Below are 7,654 nucleotides of genomic sequence, written 5' to 3'. Positions count from 1 at the left end.
GCATGAAGGGAGTGTTTTTTTTTTCAAGCTTTAAGATTGATTGCAAAATTGAAAAGGCACATTGAATTGAAACTAACTGCTCAATGGAATCAATTGCAGAATGGAAAGGAAAGAAACCCAAATTACAACTACTTTAAAAAATGGAACTAATATCAGAATGAAAGAGATAAGAAATAGAAGAAAGAAAGCATAAATCACATCTACTCAGACACCTCCCTGGAAACGACACCAAAAAGTGACGAGCACTAGTATTGCAGCAAGGATGCTGCAACTCTTGGGGCTACCAACTTTACTTCATCAACCCGAGATTTGTACAAACTTGGAGGTGACAGTGTTGTATACAAAAATAGATGTAATGGGTCCACTCTTTGTCACTACTGAGCTGGGGTGATAGACCACTAGGGCTTCTCAAACCAACCTTCTATTCATTTAGAAGAAGTTTGTTTACTAATTGAGAGAGGATAATTTTACCCTCATTGAGAGAATTTAAATGCTCCTTACTGAAGTAATGAAAGATTGAGATAAATTCCTACAAAACACATAACTCATCTAGCTATTTGTTAATATACCTTGCTTTCAAAGGAAATCTAATTTAACACATGTCAAATATTAACTAACCTAATCATGAAGTGTGATCTAATCAAGCACTTAATTGTTGTGTACATGAATAAATATAAAAACCTTTTTCTATTTTATCTTTTTGTAAAAACATAAATGATAATCGTTCTTAGTTGCATGGCACGTGAGATAGGTGTGGAGGGAGATGATTTCAATGGGTTAGATGGCTTGAGAGGCAAGAAAGGGTCTTCTCCTAGCTTTTGCAATGCTTTTTTCACAAACCGAGCTCAAAACAAGCCACTACAATTTTTCCTATAGGATGTCATATTTCACCTACAGGATCCCCTATTTTCCTGCAAGTACAGGCCGAAAGCATAAGGACTGATTTGGAAAGTGGCATGGAGCTTAGGGAAGGTGAGGAATGGAAGTAATAAGGCAAGAGAGTGATTGGAACTACTCTGAACTCAAACCAAAGCTTTATGATGGTTGCATTTTCTCAATAAGCATGACAAGTTGTATTTGTAAACCGATACTTCGAATTGAGAACCTAGTGGTCCTTGATGATCATGGGTGGATATGGTTTGGCTGAGGCTAATGACATAATGTATTCTTGCAATATAGAAACCCTTACAACATATACATCATTGATGGCATTTATCCATAAATCATCTCAAAACAAGAAGGGTTTACAAAAATATAAGAAAACATAATTTGCATCATTTATTTGCCAAGTTCACGCATGGAAATACTTGAAACCTATTATGAAAGAAATATGAAATCTCATGCAAAAATTAATATATCATAAATGAAAACTACAGCCTATCTTCTAAAACTAAAAGAGGATTACCTAATTAGCAGAAGAACCCTAAATTTGATAAGAAACCAGAATTATGTCTTTCTGGGTTGAAGGGAGGAATGAGGTAAGAGCCACTTGTTATCCAACTTTTTTAAATATTTTATTATCTCAATAATGTTACTATTAAACTTATGCACAAATGAAAGCAAACTAATCAAATAAACTAATACTTGCAATTTAGAAACACCAAAATAAATTTAACAACTAATCTATGAGATAACCTAAGAATACAAGTACAGTAAGAGGAACCTCTACTTCTAGGGTTGGGCTGTAACCCAAGAGATTTATCCCTCTGAGTCAATTCAGTTCTAGATGAAGGGAATGCTACTCATTTTCATTAACATATCAAAATATACATAACATTGTTTGGTCACAATCCTTTAACTCGAAAACGACTGAGCTATCTTGCATAAAAAGAAAAAGAATCCTAATGAGGCTCTAGGATTCTTTATTTATACAACTTAAGCTGCTAGCAACTTCCTTAAATCTAGGGAGGCTTGGCTCCCAATCTTGAGATTAACTGGTTCTTAACTATCACTGGCTTAGCTGGCAATGATCCTCATGACTTGGTTACCTGCAACTCCGAGCTGGTGTGATTTGATTGAGGGATCTTCGAGTGAGTGAGGAGTTAATGAGAGAGATACCATCTCCTATAATCTCTCTTTCTTGTCTCATTCGAGTTCCAGCAACCTAATTAGCCACATTTTTCTCTCAAAACCTACAATCAATGCACATTAGACCACTAGACATAACATCTTACTTTTAGTCATCTCATTAAGAAAACTATAATTAAAACATGTAAAGAATTATGAGAATATTTGATTTTAGTAAGCTTGGAGGTGTATTAAGGTCCATATATTTTACTCAATAATTGGCCTCATCATCACCATGACTTTGATCTGGTTCCTTGATGTCACTGCATTCCTTGCATTTTAATCCATGTTTTCATAATGCATTTCAGCCATAAGTTTCTCTTCTAACCTCATGCATTAAGGGGCATTTTTTATATCCTTATTTTGCACTACACCATAATGAGAGAGACTGTAGTTCAACTTACCTCAATTGCTAGCTAGAATGCATACTCTTTCAACCTTGTTTTTATTTGTATGTGTTTTACAAATAAGTTATTAGATGTTATAGAGATGAAATTACAAAATTGAGTAATTTCACATGATTAATTTGTCACAATTTCATATATGAAATAAATAATTATTTCATAATAGAGAAAAAGGTTCTTAGTGAGTTGGGAAAAGCTCATAATTAAGGATGAAACTTGTGCATGACTTGAAATTTCTTGTTTCACATGCCATCACGTCTATCCATGACTTGCATCCACCCAATTCAAATGCCATCAATACTAAGTTCTTAATAACCTAGGTGTCTAGATACATCTTCATGGGTTTAGTAAAGACCTATATAGCAAGACACTATCAAGGGGAAGGGATAGCTCTATCATGCTCATGAATTATTGCTAGAATCAACACTCCTTGCACATGAGATGATCTCAATCCATGAGTAAGCCTAGGAGAGAAAAGAACTTGTGATTCGAGAGGAGATCATGTTTCGAGCTAGGTATATTTTTCCTTGTATTTCTTTACACTTATATGAATACAAATTCTTTCCCTTACAATGTTCTTCTCATGACATTGAATACTTAATTGCGTTATTGTATTGATTTATTTGCTAGTTAATCTTCCTTCCATAAAGGCAAGACTTGTATTTGTTTATTTTCACTTGTGTGTAGGAACTTAGGCCTAGCAATTGGAGCACGATCTTCAAAAGTGAAATCTATGCATAATATACATCGATCTATGAGGGTAGAGGTATAGACACTCTCTTTTCTTATCTATAATATGTATGTTGATGTTTGTAATGAAGCAATTTGGGATTAAGAATGTTTATTCACACATTGCCTAACAGATCTTAAGGAGAGATCTGTGGAGAAACAACTCCTTACCCACTATGCCATTTTTGGGCTAACAACAATGATGCAAAAAGCTCAGGTTTATGTTTGGATGTAAGAAAAAACTTATTTGTGCATCCACAAGGTTAATCAATATTTCAATTTGTATGCCTATGAGAAATATGCCAAATTACAACGTTATTATATATATATATATATATATATATATATATATATATATATATATATATATATATATCATCATTTTTACTTATGATTACTTATAAGTGAATTTATAAAAGTATCATTAATAAGAAAATTTATAGCCTAAATCTCCTATATTTTTTCTCTTTTTCAAGCATATTTTCTAGTCAATTTCACTTGAAATCTAGTAAAGATTGGTTATAATAACAAGTTGGAGTTATGAAATATTCATAATCAAAGTGCTACAAGAGTTTTTTAGGGCGTTGAATCCATGTATACATTTAAAAAGACATTTTAAACAACAAAAATCCACGATTTCACCAAAAAAAGTTATTTCCACTCTAAAAAAATACCAAAACATAAAGGAGTTAAACTACACGATATGAAAATATTAAAAAAATAAAATCAAAATTAGAAAAATATTTAAAATAATTCATAATAAACAAATCATTTAATTTATCCAAATTTAGAAGAGAGTCTAAATTAACAACTTTATAATTGCAACAAGTTTATCACACAACATGTCCTACTCCATTTGGGTTAGCATTCACAAAGAAAGCCATATGTCATATGTGTAGTGTTATCAATGAGGATTATGTTTAACACACAACATGTACTACTCCATTTGGGTCAGCATTCACAAAGAAATCCATATGTCGTATGTGTAGAGTGTTATCAATGAGGATTATGGTGATTAAAAATTGGGAAATTTTAAATTAGTGGATAGAAAGTTGAGAGCAAGTTAAAAAAGATTAAAATAATAAAGGAAAACAAGTTATGGTTTATGTCCCAACATGAAATAGTGATAAATGGACTAGAAAAGAACTTCTTAAAAGTTACACTTTACATTTTGTAGAGGAAAAAAAAATTACACGGAAGAAAAATTAGCTTTACTATATGTTAGACAAATTAAATTGACACCATGATCACTCTGTGGGACCACACTTTCACTTTTGTGGAAGAAAAATTAGCTTTACTATATGCTAGATAAGTTAAATTGGCACCATGATCACACTTCACATTATCCTGGAAGAATTAGCTTTACTAAATGATCAGCAAAAAAAATGATAAAATGAAATAGAGACTAAATTGTGAGTGCCTTGGACAATAGCAATAAGAAAAGATGCATGAGAATGTATCCACCAAGTTGAAATAATTGAACCTTTTCTCTATCTTAGATTAATGTCTTCCCATTGAAATCATTTTATATATAAGAAAGATAATGGTTTTAGATAGAAATATCTTAACTATTAAATATAATGGATGAATACAAAAATTAATAAGAATAATATGCACCTATATATAAACACAGATTGACTTAATAGAGTAACGTGCAATATGTATCTAGTTTGTTGTGCAAAACTTGCAAATTTCTTTATTTACAAGAGTGCTTAAGTTCACCAAGAAAGATATTATTAAATTTGAAATTCATTAACAATGGCTTCACCAAATGAGTTATGGATTAACAATGTTAAAAATGCATTAAAAATAGTAAGAAGAAGAAGACCATCACAATGAAAATTTTATGAAAAACAATTTTATAAAAACAAAAATTAAAAAAAAAAAAAAATGAGAAAGAGGATGGTATTAGGAAGGTTAATATATATAATTATGCTTGTGCATAAGGCATATGGCAAAGAGGAAAAAAAATTGATACAAAAGAAAATGGATAAAAATTAGAAGGAAAAAAAAAAACAAAAAATATTCTAAAGAAAATAGGTGTTAAAAAAAAATTAATATATATTTTTTAAATTATTTCCATAATAAGAGTTCTTAGTAGTTACATTAATTCTTACAAGTACATATTTTTGGGTAGAAAAGTGAAAACCAAAAACATTAAATTTTCCTATTATATCGTAAAACCAAAAACATGTATAACTAGGGAGCACCCAGCAAGTATATAAATAACAATTTCACTCCTTCTACTCATATTATAGAGAACTTACACTCTAAATGAGTATTCTTTATGAATAATATTTTTGCTAGCCGAACCTCTCCATCTCCCATAGGCTTATGGATCAATGCCTCTAATCTTGGAATGCGAGAGAATCTACTAAAAAAAATGGTCTCAGTACATCTCACATCTATGCCATGCTTGCATTGTATTTTCAAATAAAGAACACGGAATGTAATGGGCTGACAACATGAAAAATAATAAAATAGAGGTTAAAGATTTATACAAATACATCTCCAAGGGATTTCGCCTACCAGAAAATGCTCTGTGGCTGCATAAAACTTTGAAATGGAACATTCCAATGAAGTTGAAATGCTTGGTTAGGTTGGTGGCACATAATAGAATCATCACTTGGGACAACCTCCTAAAAGAGAGAATTACATGGTCTCAATAGATGTGCTCTATGTAAAGACAACTTTGAGGACATTTTTCAAACATATCAATTTGCAGCTTTTGTTACAAATTGTAATTACTCCTGCATGAGGAGTTGGCCAAAATGAGACAGTGAGCTGAGTGTTGAGTGTTGAGTGTTGAGATTGAGCATTGAGTGAAGTCAAGTGATGAATGAAGAGTTAAGGGCAATCCATATTTAGAGTGTGAGTTAATTGAATTAAGTTTGTATGCATGTTAAGATATTTTCAGCAAGTGGCTAGTCGAAAAGGTTTAAATACCTTTCATTGGGTTCATTGTAACAATCAAGTTTTGTGTGATCAATAAAAGAGAAGCAACTCATGTGTTTTATGTGTTAACCTTTTGTTTGGGTTTCTCTATGTTTCCAACAAATTCTTATGAGAACGAGGTTAAAAAAAGGTAGGGAAAACGGATTAACAATAATCCATGAAAGAGGTAAGAGATATATGTCTTCCTCTTATTAGTCCCTGCCTGGGACTCTTAGCAATCGATTGTGCATTGACTGCCTATTAATTTTTTGTTTGACCAAAAACTATTTCTACACATCACAATTTTAACCAAAGTTTTCATATTAAAAAATAATATAAAATTTATTATGTAATTGCTGATTGGCCAACAAAGTTGAGGGTCTTATTGCAGGCTTCGCAGGTTTCAAGACGGGTAAAAGTAAGATATCCTAAGTTTTTGGTACCTCTTCTGCGTGTCCTTGCGGCAAACTTTTCTGATATCCAAAGTTTTCAGGTGCAAAAGATATTCAACTTTTCTGCTATCCAAGGTTTTCTCGTGCAAAAGATTTTTATATCCAAACTAAATATAACTTTATTAACATGTACTATACCATATTTTCATCGGTCGAAGGGGCGAGCCGCGAGAGAGAGCATCGCCTTGGTGACCAACTAGTGATCTCTGCTCAGGCATCCAACCAGCGAGCCTCATACACTTTGAAATGGGTGATATGTCTGCGAAACCTTAGCCGATTATACGTGTCTTAAGGGAGTCTACACTTCTCTGTATATCGCTGTTATAGACATTTTTGTGCCTCGCATCATGGAGCATGGAATGTCGATAATTACAGGGATCCTCAGTCCCTAAACATGTTGTTCTTACCCCTAAAAGAACAAGGTCATCAAACAACAGCACTTCCAATCAGTTCTCCACCTGAAAACACTTCAAAACAGGCTTATTTTGGATCATGTCAGCTGCTTAACTGAGCTTCTACGCTGTATTGCAACTGTCCCACTCTGTACCTGCGCTGGAAGTCAAAAGTAATGAAGGCTACCTGCGCTGGACGAGATTGGCCAAGTTGCACAGTCATCCTGCAAGGTGTCAAATGCCCAGGAAGCTTCCAAACTGACACTTGGTTCATGAGATTCGCCCTGTGGTGAGTAAGAGGTACTTGATCACCATGTGGAAGCAAGGATCTCCAAGTGGACATAAGAACTGAAGATTAACTGAAGAGGGAGAGGACACTAGTCAGCTCCATGCCAGCCTCCAGCTGACTCATCCTTTCCTCTTCTCTCCTATATATAGAGCTCTTCTATGAGGTCTAGAGAGGCTGGAATTTTGTGTAAAGCAAGGAGGTGCTGTTGGATTACAGTTAGAGCTATTGGGTGATTGTTTTACTAGAGGTGAAGAGGAGAGTTCTTGCTGCTGGGGAGGTGCTGCTGGATTGGAGCCATCATTGGTTGTAACCTTCTCAGAACTCTGTTACTTCTATCAATAAAGTTTTGCATGTTCTCCTATATACTTGTATTACATTGATGGATTG

This window comes from Pinus tabuliformis, chromosome 7, assembly GCF_031772625.1.
Source record: "Pinus tabuliformis cultivar Carrire ecotype Pingquan chromosome 7, CPIR1, whole genome shotgun sequence".
Classification (NCBI taxonomy): domain Eukaryota; kingdom Viridiplantae; phylum Streptophyta; class Pinopsida; order Pinales; family Pinaceae; genus Pinus; species Pinus tabuliformis.
This window is presented reverse-complemented; position numbering follows the sequence as displayed.